At 36.4% G+C, this 15,411-nt stretch overlaps 1 protein-coding gene across 4 annotated transcripts in view; it reads right to left on the minus strand.

Moving 5' to 3' along the window:
- Window positions 1–15,411, minus strand: part of Sulf1 (Extracellular sulfatase Sulf1) — a 426,412-nt gene that overhangs the window by 176,272 nt on the left and 234,729 nt on the right. For all 4 annotated transcript variants that reach the window (XM_073988582.1, XM_073988620.1, XM_073988566.1 and 1 more), the window contains one exon: window positions 1,562–1,648. The gene's annotated coding sequence lies outside the window, so the exon portion shown is untranslated. The remainder of the gene's footprint in view (window positions 1–1,561; window positions 1,649–15,411) is intronic.

Consider the following 15,411-nt stretch of genomic DNA (forward strand, 5'->3'; position numbering starts at 1 on the left):
AGCTGAAGGTCGTCTTTATAGACGAGCTGAAGGTCGTCTTTATAGACGAGCTGAAGGTCGTCTTTATAGACGAGCTGAAGTTCGTCTTTATAGACGAGCTGAAGGTCGTCTTTATAGACGAGCTGAAGGTCGTCTTTATAGACGAGCTGAAGGTCGTCTTTATAGACGAGCTGAAGGTCGTCTTTATATGCACTTCAGCAAATTTGCTCTTGGGGGTATATAAAATAATTTTTTACCAACCTCTGAACAGGTTTAGAACTATACGAAAAGCATGGCCTATAGGTACTTTCGATGGTGATTCAAAAAAAAAAAAATTATCCCGTGGACGCATCCCCCACCGTTTTTGAACAGTGGGCCCAACAGTATATGCACTTCGGCAAATTTGCTCTTAGGAGTATATAAAATAATTTTTTACCAACTTCTGAACAGGGTTACAACTATCCGAAAAGCATGACCTATAGGTACTTTCGATGCTGATTCCAAAAAAAATTATCCCGTGGACGCATCCCCCACCGTTTTTGAACAGTGGGCCCAACAGTATATGCACTTCGGCAAATTTGCTCTTAGGAGTATCTAAAATAATTTTTTACCAACTTCTGAACAGGGTTACAACTATCCGAAAAGCATGACCTATAGGTACTTTCGATGCTGATTCCAAAAAAATTATCCCCTGGACGCATCCCCCACCGTTTTTGAACAGTGGGCCCAACAGTATATGCACTTCGGCAAATTTGCTCTTAGGAGTATATAAAATAATTTTTTACCAACTTCTGAACAGGGTTACAACTATCCGAAAAGCATGACCTATAGGTACTTTCGATGCTGATTCCAAAAAAAATTATCCCGTGGACGCATCCCCCACCGTTTTTGAACAGTGGGCCCAACAGTATATGCACTTCGGCAAATTTGCTCTTAGGAGTATATAAAATAATTTTTTACTAACTTCTGAACAGGGTTACAACTATAAATTAGGTGGGCCAAACAAAAACTAGATTAGAGAGGAAAAGGGATGAACAGACGATGAAACACTTACGAGAGCGTAAAAAATCGAGATGTACAAAAGTCAGATTAAATAAAACCCTTCTTTCAGGAAGGGTCTAAAGAAGCACCCATTCTTTAAGGAAGGGTCTAAAGAAGCACCCATTCTTTAAGGAAGGGTCTAAAGAAGCACCCATTCTTTAAGGAAGGGTCTAAAGAAGCACCCATTCTTTAAGGAAGGGTCTAAAGGAGCACCCTTTCTTCAGGAGGGGTCTAAAGAAGCCGAAAGACAAGCGGCAGGAAACTGAAGATCGCCTTTATAGGCGACGGGAAGGTCGTCTTTATGGAATAGCTGAAAGTCGGATTTATAGACGAGCTGAAGGATCTGAAGTCCGTCTTTAACCACACTATGAAAGAATATCGGCGTCACGGACAAAGTTAGGCGTATAGAATTACATTGACTTCTTTATCTTCACTCGTTAGCAACAATCTCGTAATACAATCTACATATAGTGTTATAGGGTGTACTCATGATGTACATATGTACGTATGTGTATAAAAACTACAAATTAAATTAACTTACCAGTTAATTTTCACCACTCACTCGGCTGCGAAACTTGTCGTAGTTTGCACACGTTTATCTGTAGTTGTTGTTGTTTTTATTTTAATCCTGAAACAAATAGAAAATAAAAAATTTAATCTGTGAAACATGTTTTGTTTTTTCTTCTTTCCTTTTCACTTTACAATAAAAAACAATTTACATACACATCGTGCACGCGTTACAATGCTGCACTTTGTGACAATATGTCTGCCTATCATACGCTTTACAACAAAGAAAAATAAATATTTAAATATCCACCACACAACACCAAACGGCCACAATTCATATTTGTTCTGCCGTCCGGCGAGTAAATAAACATAAATACGACTATTTGATTAAGAAATATGTATGTAAATGTCACCATTAAAGTCACCTATTAAAAATGTATAAATTATAAATGTTAATGTTAGTGCGATTGGCACCCTCCGATAAACATTCGCACATACGGAAATACGTTCATTCTACGGCAAGCCTTTGACAATATGTGAGAGCATTAATACGAAACGAATAACAACAGCTACAACAAAATTGCCACTGATTATAATGATTATGAATAACATTTTAATCCAATACTGTTGTCGGTGGCCTCCTCTTTGCCAGCTGAAAACTACACAGCAAGATATTGCAACTGTAGCTTCAATTAAATGTGTAATTGTGTGTGCATTTAATTAAGAATTAAGATAAGTTCGTATTAAACGAGACAAACTTTCACACTTATACGCACTTTTGCACAACGTGTTGAATTGGGCTGGAAGTGGCAATTGACTTCATGTCACTAAATTTTTACTTTTAGGGAATGGTTTGGGAGATCTCTTTATAGACAAACTGAAGCGAGTCTTTATAGACGAGCTGAAGGGAGTATTTATAGACGAACTGAATGGAGTCTTCATAGACGAGCTGAATGGAGTCTTCATAGACGAACTGAAGGGAGTCTTTATAGACGAACTGAAGGGAGCCTTATATACGATTTGAAGGATGTAGGGTATGTGTGCACTTCAGATGTATTTCAGTCGTCTCCAGGACTATTGCGATAGAACTTATGTTGCCGCTTGCTTCGCCAGAGCATCTCCCAGCGTGTCTCTAACTTCATCGTCGGAATACGATTCACAACGCAGCATCTGACAAACCAAGTTGTTGTTCAGCGCCTCGGAAAAACATCATTACAAAACATAGTTACAACGATTTAGAAGGAGGAGGACTTGCCTTCATTATACACCAGACTCTCCAGTACAGACCTATCTCCCTTGAGTTTGACCCTAGTGACCCATACGCGGAATGTTTGGGGGTAGCAGTAAAGTGTGGGACAGTCAAGGCAGAGTTGCTGAAGGTGTAAATACCGCCGATTAATAGTTGTGCCTTGCGTTATATACCCGACATTAGTGTGCTTTAGAGGGCAATAACCCGTCTGGTTCAATGTCCATCATGAGGTTTGACATTCCGCTTAGGTAATGACAAGAGGGATACAGAGCTGGACGAGCAAATTGATAGCTTCACGTTTCGCATGGTGAATGAAGGCGCTCCACGTATCCTGGCAACCTGTCATGTCATTTGGTTCAGACCATCGTCCGATTATCGTCTCCGTAAACCAGCTACGGGCTTCTTTGCAAAGAAGTATAGTGAGGGCGCCCACTGAGTGGTTTTTGCATTTGCTTCGCTCTCTCACTTACAGTGTAAGTGAATGAAAACAAACAATAAACATCATGTGGTTGTTGTTTTCTTCACCGATACATACACGCAGAGAAAAAATATGATTGATCCAACAATATTCGAAGAGCAAAATATGTATTGTAAAGATATTGTTAAATTCCAAATGTAGTATTGTGATTCCAACAATTGGGTTTTGTTAAATCCAAAAATAGTTTTTGTCAACTGGACAATAGTTCTCTCTTTTCTTCGACAATATTTTCTCTTCTCTCGCTATTCGATGCCGTCTTGAAAAAAACAATTATGGTGAGTTTTGTTTGTATGACATGATGCCTTTATCTTTGTTTTTGTGTGTATGTATACCAACAATGAGACTCTTGTTTTTATTTGTTTCTGTTTTGTTTCATTCTTCTATCTTCATTGTGCTTTGAGGTTTGGTGTTATACTGGAGTTGGTTATGGTGTTTAATTATTCCTTATGTTGTGGTGGGTGCTTGTGGCTTTTTGTTTGTCTTTGTTGTCAGCCAATGCAGCAAACCATGTATTGTGTTCATCAATGATTACAATATTATACGCGACATTTATACCCAAGTTATGTGAAAAGTGTATATGAGAAGTATATACACTCAAATCAAAAATTTCTGTGCTGGTTTTCTGGGTTGACAATACTTTTTTAAACAAAATTAGATTATGATAGTTCCTACAATCGGTATTTTTAACGATTTTTACAATATTGCGGAAATTCGAAAGTTGTTTTTGTTTTCTATGTTTGGAACAAAAGATGGTATTTTTGGATTTGGATTACAATGTTTGAACAAAACAAATACATTTTTGGAACCAAAACAGATATTTTTGTTCCAACAAAAGCGAAAAATATTTTTTCTCTGCGTGTACACACATACTAAAACATTGATGGAAATTCTTGGGCAAAGCTGCCGTAAACAGACCACCCGACTTCATAACCTCTGGCCGCCGTACTGTTCTAAACTATGGAAAAGCAGATTGGCAATCGTTCATAGAATTTAACAATCAGCGCTTCAGAGAGCTTTCCATTCCCTCAAATCCTTGGATAACTGAGAGAATTTTCCGGGACATCATTACTACTTCAGTCGCTCGCTACATACCTGCTTTTCGAATACCCGAAATCAGACCGAATTTCCCAGCAGTAGCACCGGGACTACCAAATGGACGTGATAAGCTCCATCGTACGAAGACCCAAGAGTTCGACAACTTACTCTTGAAGTCAACAGGCCAGTGAACGAACCCAGGGTTGAGTTTTACTGTCCAAGGATATAGAGACTTTCCTCCAGCCGTGATTCAAACTTTCGGTAATCAACTATAGGTGTGGACGCCAGACGCTTGTATAATTCTGAAATAAGAAGGCCAAAACAGGTAGAGTGAAACAGGGAGGTCTCCAAGGCGGGGTAATACCTCAGGAACTGTTTAACCTCTACCTTTCACACCCTTTAGGCGGCATAGAGATCGGATGTTTATACGATCTTGGCGTCGGGAATATAAAAATATCCCCAGCTAAATCCATTGCCACAATGTTCACCACCTGGATTGCTGAAATGAGGCTCCCCCTGAACCAACCACTAAGTAGCCCAAGATATTGGATGTATCGTTCGACATCGTTTGCGACGAGGTTATCAAATCGCTGGCCGGCAGCACTAAGGGTGCTGTAAAAGAAAACTTGCTGACCTCTTATCAAGCAATAGGCGCTACGCAATGGAAGAATAATCAAACCTGCTAGTATGCAGCCGATCTGGTGGACTGTCTTCTGGATACAGAAGTATCAGAACCTGATAACTGAATTATGTATACAAACTAACATTTTGCTACAACAACAAGATACTTTGTTTCGTGAAATAAATATTCTTGGTCTTAGACCAGAAAATTCATCTAAAATATCTTCAATCGGGTGGCACTTTTATATGGGGCCTAAATCAAAGTGTGGATCTATGTTGACAATTTTACAATGTTTGGTGAATAAATTTTGTGACCACTGGGAACCTTACAGATTATAGGTAGTTCGGCCAATAAATGTTGTTAAACTCCTCAAAACACCTAAAAGTGGGAGTGGGGTTTTCAATCGTTCGTTTAGAAATTGTAGCTAAAATCCGCAAAACACCTAAATTTGGCTATACCAAATGTTGACAACATGAATTCCACCAACCATCATCTTCATCATCTTCTATAAGTTTTTCTATGGTATTCACTTGACGATTTTGACATTGAAAATAAGGTTTGGTGGATTTCATTTGTCCATAATTGATGTTCTTTATGACAAGATCTACAACTTTGGCTCCATGAGCAAATTCAAATTCTTCGCGGTTTAGGAGATATGCGCCTGCCAAAATGCTCACTTTTGATTTAATTTTTCAGGGATATTTTTAATGTCCTTTTTATTCTGGAATGCAATAATTTATAATTATTATATAAAGCCTGACTCTCCTCTTTATTATGTCACCAATACCAGCATCGTACGATGAGTACAAGTATTTAAAATATTTTTTGAAAAATGTTGACCTTTGAAATTTGTTTGACCTCTAAAAGGTCAAAACGATGAGAAAACGAAAAATTAAAAATGCCATTGTACTCCATTTTGCCTATACTCTCAAACGTATATAGTCCGGTTCAAGTGTAATTTTGGTTGTCGAAGAGTGCAATTTTTGGTGAATGAAAAGTCACAATAGTTTGATTAGGTACACAGTTTATAGCCGATATTATACCATGAAAGCACGCCTCCGCCTCACCTAATGCAAAAGGAGACAATGAAAGAAATTAATACAAATTATCAAAGATCTTAAAGGTTTATGACTTTTAATTTTCCATACCTATTATACAAGTATACGCCGTTTTCGATTTTTACAACCTGTTTACAGTCGAAACCCTAACAAATAGTGGTACGGACCATCCCTGTTCTGAGACTTCCTTTACGAAGCCTTAACATCTACTTCCTGAATTCCAGTCTTGAAGGTTTAGCATGCCTTTAACATAATTTTACTCGTCTACAAAGACTCCTTTCTACTCGACTATAAAGTTCACTGGCCAAGGTTCTATTACAATTTAACGAAAACTTACATTTTACGGAAATGATCGATATGAAAAGATTTTTTCGGAATGAAATAAAATGTACTAGTTTAGTTCTATGCACAAATGGGTACTTTATAACTTTAGCACATGCAATTTTCTTCAATTTGGTATTCTTTTGCCTGAGGTTACAAACATTTATATGGAGTACTGTGGATCGGCTCATTTAAAAGTTAAACTGAGGAGGGAAGCATTAGCGTTAAGAAGCGCAATAATAATAATGTATAATTCAAATTAGGGATAGGTAATGGAAAGCAATAATCGATTTTTCGACTATTCGATTATGGTCTAAATCTAAAAATGCGATTTTTCGGTCTTGCGATTATTTCAGTTTTCTTAAAACTCGACTTTCGACTTTTTCATAACCGCAAAAAATCGATTATAATCGACTATTCGTCGATTTTCGAGTTTTCTTTTGAAACTGTAAAACCGCCAAAAGTGTAAAACCGCCAAGTCAACAATCTATGGTCAAACTCGAAAATCGATCACAAGATAATCGATTATGCGATTTTCCTTCCAGACAAAAGTCGACTACGATTTTTAGATTTTTGACTGCAAAAAATCGATTAATCGATTAACCGAAAGTCGACTTACCTATCCCTAATTCAAATATAATTAAAATGTTTAAGCTTATTCGAAGGAATGTGACTGCACAGTACTTGTTAATAATTTATGAAATATTAATTTAAAACAAATATTAGCAGATTGGATTTTAAATTAATATTTTTACATTGAAGTTGCAAATTGCAATAAATGGCATTACACATAAAGGGTATTTATTTCATTTATCATAATTTGGACTTTTTTGTCACATACATACTTAATCATCTCTCACAGCATTATAAAAAAAAAAAAACATAAAAACGGCACATTTCTGCATTTCCATACCTCGTACCACGAGACAGACAAAAAAACAAACCTCATTTTTTAAATTTTACACAAGAAGCCAGCCATTCTTTTGTTTTCTGTTGTACATTTAACAAAAAAGTAAATTACGTAATTTGTAAAGCTTTTAAGAAAACTTGCTTCCTTCATTAACATCTTCCTGGTAGAGAACTGAACAAAAGAACAATCATCTCAAAAATTGTTTTGCAAATATAAATGGGCCAAGTTAAAATTTTACACTAAAAGCACTTGAAAGCTACAAATGGGGGAGAACAACAACAATCAGAACTTGAAAACTTTGTGCAATTTCGGTTGTGTGTTTGTTGTACTGCCAAAACAAATGCTCGGGATAAACAAACTCGAATAAGAGGGTAAGGGAATTTTGAGTGTCTGATGTAAAATAAATTGAAATAAAGCAAGAATTAAATGCAGATAAAATTACGCACAATTGTGGTATTTTATATGATTTTAAACCAAAAGAGCTAAATTACGTACAACAAATCCCTTATACATATGTTCAAAGATTCCTGGCCTTTTCCAGCAAGACCTTAAATCCCCAGCAAATTGTCCATAAAATGTTGAATTAGTAGACTTGATTAAACACAATTTTTAGTCGAGTTAGGAACTTAGACTTTGAACTTGTCTGCAGCACAAAAAAATAGATATTGTGAAATTGACCTCAATAGAAAACCAAAACTTCGATGGAACAAGTAAAAAAGTATCAGTCGCCTTTGCCGACATAGATATACAGCCTGTGTGAATTGAAACGTTTTTTTGTGTTAGAATTGTGGGCGTATGAACTTGCCGACAAATATGGATTTAGATTAAAGCTTAAAACTTTTGCGGTCGAGGTTTCTGAAGAAATGGACCGACGTAGTCCATTTTGGAAGCGGGTCTTATTTTGGGAGTCACATCTGTCGATAGATGTCGCCCCCACCAGCCACTTCCCCATATAATTTAGAGTTTTTGGAGATGTCCACGAAAAACATAATATCGCTGTAAACAGAGCCACTAGGTGTACCTTCGGTAAAAATTCCATAGGATACCCGTACAGACCCTTAACCGCACTTAAACAAAAATTTTCAAAATTTGTGTGGTTGGTTCCCCAAGGAGTGGACCGATAGGGCTCACTTAAAATTAGTTTGGACAAAATATTTCGAAATCTAAAGTTTGGACCAAATCGGCTGCTCTGCGAATATTTTCGAACTTTCGTAGGGGAAGGAGTGGACCTATATGTATCACCTTCAAATTTCAACTACTATTCAAAGAAATATTACCAACGCAGCATTCGGTTCGAGAGTTGTCTTGCGCACCAGCCACTAGACATGATGGACGTAGGGGTTTTTTGAAGTATGGACTTGCCACTCAAAAAACTTGTATCATCATAATAGGGGCCTTGAGCGCAACCTGCTGCAAGAAAAATCAAAACGATGAGAGAGAAGGTCCTAAACTGCACTTTTGCGAAATTTTGTGTGGGAAGTACCAGAAGGAGTTGACATATTCAAACTTGATCTATGTCTCGTAGAAATGTTACGGTGTGCGAAGTATGGACCAAACCATTTTAGCGAAATGTTTTGAACTTTTGTTGGGGAGATTCCAAAGGAGTGGACCGACATGACCCATCTTAGAACTTGATTTAATTTTGCGCAAAATATTACGACTGCCAAACTTTGTACCGAATCGGTTTGTCCGTTCGAGAGATATCGTAAGCTAAATCCCTACACATGGTGTCATAGCGGGTATGGTCTAGCCCCTTAAAATACTTGTACAGTCGTAATGGGAGCAGCGAATAGAAGTCGCTCCAAATTAAAAAATTAAAACGATTCGAGAGGAGGTCTTAAACTGCACTTTTCCGAAATTTTATGTGGAAGGTACCCGAAGGAGTGGGCCGATATAGACCGTATTCGATCTTATTATGTGTAAAGCATGGACCAAATCGGTTAGTCCCTTCGAGACGGACAGACGGACGGACATTGCTAAATCGACTCCAAATTGTCTGAAACGGATTTCGTCCAAACATACTTGGGGCTTAAACCATTATTCCGATGAGGCACATTTTGCCCGTATGAAAGTGTATATACCCTCGTTAGCATAAATGCTGAGGGTATGAAAACCAAATATCTCGAAACTTGGTATCCAAAATTGGGGAAGTAAAGTAAAAGATCGGTGCGTTTGGAAATCTGTTTTTATGGAACAAACAAGAACAAATATTTAGCAGGCGAAATGGTCCATCATTTTGTGTGAAAATTTTCAAATTTTTAATGTAAGGACTATATCCTTATTACCGCATGACACTTTCAGGTGATAAAACCTGAATAATGAATAGGATAAATTAACCTTCCATTAATGTCAAGTATGCTGATGTACATATGTGTTCAGATAGTTGAGTTGTCACTGGGACTGTCACTATTGTAATTGTTTGTATTTTTACCGCAATAGCCGGTCCCAAGCCTAGTGCAGAAAGTATGAGGGATTTTATCGCGCGTCCAAACATTTGAAAGACTTAACCACAGTACACGTTTTGGACGAGAGATCTATATTTTTAAGGTCAAGATGATGGGGTGAGGATCTGAATGACCGGCAAGTGACAACACAAATCTGTTCGATAACAACACCCCCTCGACTATAGGGTAGAGGTCGATGGTAATTACTCAGTAGACTAGTCTGTTCAAGACGCCAATGGCTACGTCGATGTCTAAAGGGGTCATCCACGTAATATTCCAAAAAAGCTGATGCTTAATGTGGTATATGTCAGTCTGAAGCACTCTAGAGTCACTTCAGATAACCTGTGGATTAGGGTGGGCGATTTGGACATCATAAAGTGCCCTTAGCGTTTCTGATTTCGGGGATTGTACTATGAAGTTTTTTATGCACGTTTTTTTGGATATTTTGGGATATAACAGCCAAACCATTGAGATTTTCGATCCAACACAAAGACAAAAATTGTAGCCAAGACAATAATTTAGAACTCTCTAGTACAAAACGTTGGAAGGCTCCTTCAGGCAATTTTGGCCTTGGGACAGTGCAAATTTTTTTGGAAAATATCGATAAATGACACTGTGCTACAAAAGTTGACCAGCGTTCTTATGCAACAATTCTATCGTATTGGGGTCCATGGACAACGAAAAAAGTTTGGTTCGTTTGGTTTACTTTGTTTTATTGTTTTATAAGGTTAAAGGTAGTAAAAATTTAGACCGACATAACTCATTTTTTTCACAACGGATTTCTATTGATCCTTTTATTTTTTTAAATCGGTTTTTAAATGGCTAAATTATAGTGGTTGATGTGTGAAAAACTCACCAAAAACCTGAAAATGCTTTTCCTCTAGACTACGTAGAAGATACCAAACAGTATAATTATTTATTTTCACCAAAAAGGAAATTAAATTAGCTTCCCAAAACTAATGAAATCGGTTGAAAAATAGATGAGTTATGCAATTTTTGTGTTTTAACTTTTTGTTTTTTTTTTTAACGCAAATCCGCCCCGGTCCGTCTGTGGTAATCACTCTAGCATCCACTAAACTTGAGGTAGGACGCTGAAATTTGTCAAAGATGGGTGTTCTGTTTGGAGCAATGTCAAGTTCGAAGATGGACTAAATTACTCCAGGTTTTGGTATAGTCCCCATATAACGGTACAGCCCTATTTGAGATTTTCTAACGTTTTTAGCTAAATATTTTGTGCGGATGAGCTATAAAAAATTCAAGTCAAAATCGGGAGGCTCGATTTTCACCTTCTCAGTACAATCCGAGGAATCAGAAACGCGAAGGGCCCATTAAGGTTTTTTCATTCCATCCAAATCGCCCTGCCCTACTGTGGATCCCTTGGATACAAGACCATATACATGATGGATAACGGTAAGCTTAGATCGTGTCTAATTGTTAATCACACCGTAATCCCTTTTTTTATGTTCTCAGTTTAGCAAGAGTGAAACTGTAAAACAGGAAGCATTTGTTTATTGCCTCTTGCTACATGGCCCACACAAGAGAAGCTCCACCAAGCGATGTCTGGAGTATTAAAAGGTGATTCATACTCACAACAGTTTTCGATTTCGTAAATACATGGAGAGAGCATATTTTCTGTTCCTGCCCCCACAAATATAAAGACGATTAAAAGCTCTATGATTCCCATTACTTCACTACCTCGTTGAGACAACCGGAATAGGTCTAGGAGACCTTCAGGCTGGATATAAGTGCCAATAGATCATAACGGAATAACAATCATTAAATTCACAGACCGAATTAATTGCACTTTGTTATTTAGGATTCCTAGTGCTCAAAACACTTCTCTACCAGAAATTGTGGACAATTTCAGTGGCTGAAATGTGGGTTGCCAGTGACATATATTGCATGAAAAAGACAAGATAAATCCACTGGATTTGCTAAATCAAGCCTAGTCTAAACGTACTGTTAGGGGCTATTGTTCACATCTGCTTTGATGTTATGCCCTATACATAAGGAACTAGAAAAGTATCTGGCCTAGGCAAGACGTAGTGTTGCCAGACGCTGTTGGACAGTTTTTAGCCTAAACGTACTCAGGACAGTTTGACGTACGACCATGTGTTGTGTTGTTTACAGTGACTTGAAAAAACACTTTGAAAAAGGACCATCCTATAGCACTATGAAAAACTGATTTAATGAATTCAATCGTGGCCGACGCTAACTAAAAACGAATGTCTAGAGGTTTGTCCAAAAGCGGTCGTTCTGCTAGAAAAAAATTAAGCCGTGTGTGAGTTGATAATGCACGATTGCCATGTCGTATACCATGAAACAGAAGCATCCTTGGGCATTTCTTCCACCAACTAACATTTGATATTACATGAACACCTGGCCGCAGAAGAGGGATTTTCTCGTTAGATCCAGCACAATTTGACAATCGATCAAAAAAGGCTCTTGTCGATTTGTGCAAAGAAGTATGAGCCCAAAACAAAGCAGCAATCGACCGTGGGGGTCTTCGAAGGCGAGCCAAATCCAACGAAAGTTGTTTATTGAAGAAGCAGTTGGAAGCAAGTGACCGCCTGATTCTTCGACAAAACTGACCATGTACACGCAGAAAAATATATGTTACAAATATGTTTGGATCCAACAAATATTTGTTTGGGACTGATAACAAACAAATATATGTTTGGATCCAAACATAATTTGTTTGTGTCCAAAGAAACATATGTTTGCAACATTATGTTAGAACATATTTTTTATGGGTGGAGAGAGGATTTTTGTCAAAGAGATTAACAACAGGGCTCTCGCGGCCGCGGAATGCTTTCTTATAATAAAGAGCTGTGTGTATGGTGTAATAGGTTACGAAGAAGCTTTGGTGGTGTGTATGCGGAAAAACACGTGTGTTTCGTGCTTTGTTGTTGTTAACCAACGGAGCAAGCGAAGAGGAAAAGGATAAAAATTGTATTAATTATGTTGTTCGTTTTTCTGTAGTTTTCTAAATACAATCGTTGAGTAAAGACGGTAAAGTGAGTGAGTAAATCATTGTTTTGTCTTTTCTTAAAGAAATGGTGCTTTTAAGTAAATTAAATGCCCAATACATTTTATAATTGAACAGGGTTTAAAAGCCAGCATCTAAAACATTAGCATAAGCTACCGAAAGCATATTTATTTTTGTACATTTTTGCTTATTTCGTTTTTTAACGACTAATCTTTTTTTCGTTAGGCATAATCGCCAACCACGCTACATATTTAGCAGTCGGCTGACCATTCGTAAGAACGAATTAGCATCCGATGGTGATTTTTTAATTAGAGTTGCCAACGTAGTAATAAAAAAGGTGTCATTTAATGTCAAAATGCCTCCATCATATGGTAGAACCTAAAGAATACTAATTATTATTGTTTAAAAATAAAAAAATATTTATTGAACAGCTTCACCAAAAATTCACATGTCCTTTGAACGAAAAAGTGGAATTAATTATATCGTGATTTTTAATGCATTACACTGGTAACCCTGATCTCAAAAACAGGGCTAAGCCGTTGAAACTTTGTTGCTTATTCTCTTTTCTGATATGTGTTAATCATTTTATTAAAGCGACAATATCAAATAGCATCCGTATCGCTAGCAATATTTTTTGTGAAATTTGTTGCTTCATGTTTCCGTTGTTCATTGTTGCTAAACATATTTCGAAGAAATTTTAGCAGGCAAAGCTGCAAATATTCGGTGCTAATATGGCGTTAGCATTTTAAACCCTGTAATTGAACCAAAAATGCGGATGGAAATCTTTTATTGGACAAGGTAGAAATTGCATTTAATATTGGTAATTACATCAATACATTTTTCATATACATACATACATACACACATACATACATATGTATATTTGAAATATGGATGTACCTATTTATTACATTATGTAATCATTTGATTCCAGATGCCGATTTCCCGCTGATGATTTCGACTTTGAGGAATATGTGTTTTATTTCACAACTAAGGAGAAGCGTACAACGATGTTTCTTTTTTAAAGTGCGACTTTTTATAAATTATTTCATTAAGTTTTTCTTTTGTTGAAGTATGTTATGTATTTTTTTTGGAATTTTTTATGTACCTATGTGTCTGTTGTTGCTTTTGCTTTTTTCTATGCGTTTCAATAAACCACCACCATTTATAAATATGTGTATATGTTTGAGCTTACTGAGAGCACCCAAATATATAATTTGTTTGCACCCAAACATATATTTGTTCGCAGGACCCAAAAATATGTTATGGGCAAAACGTGGGATTGATGGGTCATCCGCCGTACAGCCCTGACTTGGAACCAAATGACTTCATTTGAAGAAAATAAGGCGTGGTCAACGATTGTCGTAGTCCTAATATGCTGTTGAAGCGTCCAAAAACCATGTTTTGGAGTTGTCTCATTTAGAGTGGGAAAAGTGCATCCAAAATTGGATTGAGCGCATGAAAGAAAGCAGTAAAACTATTTTGATGGTAAATATTTGCGTTTTCATTGTTAGACCAGAAACTAGTTTCCCTCGTATTACCTGTTTTTTTTTTTTTTTTGGCGGAATATTTTCTTCTATTCTGTTTTACAGTATAGTTAAACCTTAAAAATTCCTAAAATCGGAAGGAACCGTTATATGGGGGTTATACCTCTTGGAATCTAAAATTGCAAATTACGGATTATTTGGTCGGAAAATGGAGCTACAATCCTCTTATTCGATAAAAATTGATAAAACCTTCATATTACCTAAAACTGGGAGGTACCATTCTATGGGGGCTATATCAAATCGGGAACCGATATAACCTATTTTCATTTAATTGTGGTATTAGTAGGACGAAGGTCATTTATTTGTGAGAGTTTTATTTAATTGAATTAATTGAGCTATCATGACCTAAGGAGTTTGTATTGAAAAAGTGATATCTAGCGAGGTCCACACACATCCAACCAATATGCAACGATCGTTTCGCTGGCGGTTTAATTCAGCTCATCAGGCATATTAGATGTGGTGCTAGACAAAGGCTGAGTTTGAAAACTTGTCTATGGGGATTTTTGAGTGAAATCGAAAAATTTTTCAAGATGAGGTTTTAGATTTCCTTTATTTTTTGCTGTGGTGATGCTGCTCATCAGAAAACATTTTAGTATATTTTCAGATTTTTTTACTAACTGTTCCAGAGATATCGCGACTTGAAAAAGTCAAATTCTGTAAAAACTATGTGCAAAGAAATACTCATAACTTCTTTAATATTGGTCCAAATAGAAAAAAAATCTTTTTTTTTGTATTTTTTTATCAGCTATCTAATAAAAAAAAGAAAAAAAATGCAATTTGGGATTGGATGCAATTTTAGCGATTTAAAATTAAAATCAGTTTTTATCAATGATTGAAATTTTTTGTATTAAACTACGATTAATTACTAAAATTTTAAGACCTATTTGGTATTGGGATTCGAATGATTACTATTTTTTTTAAATTTGTCACTACAATTTTGCCTTTATAACAGAGTAAAACCTTTGTTATTTTACCAACAAAATAAATATATTCATTTATAAACATTTGTTTTAATGTTTTATTTAGGAATATATCTTAATCATCTTAAAAACTATTTCATTTTGCGATATAAAGACTGGTTTTGCTGAATGAAGTTTTTTGTGCCCGCGATAACTTTGCCCATTTAATATCTCAAATTCAAATCCTCTTTCGTATTTAAATAGACATTTTTTAGTGAAAATATCACTTTAATATTTGGTAGATTATTCGTCTCAGGATGCCCATTCATATA

This window comes from Musca autumnalis, unplaced genomic scaffold (assembly GCF_047663935.1).
Source record: "Musca autumnalis isolate F117 unplaced genomic scaffold, ASM4766393v1 scaffold_1, whole genome shotgun sequence".
Classification (NCBI taxonomy): domain Eukaryota; kingdom Metazoa; phylum Arthropoda; class Insecta; order Diptera; family Muscidae; genus Musca; species Musca autumnalis.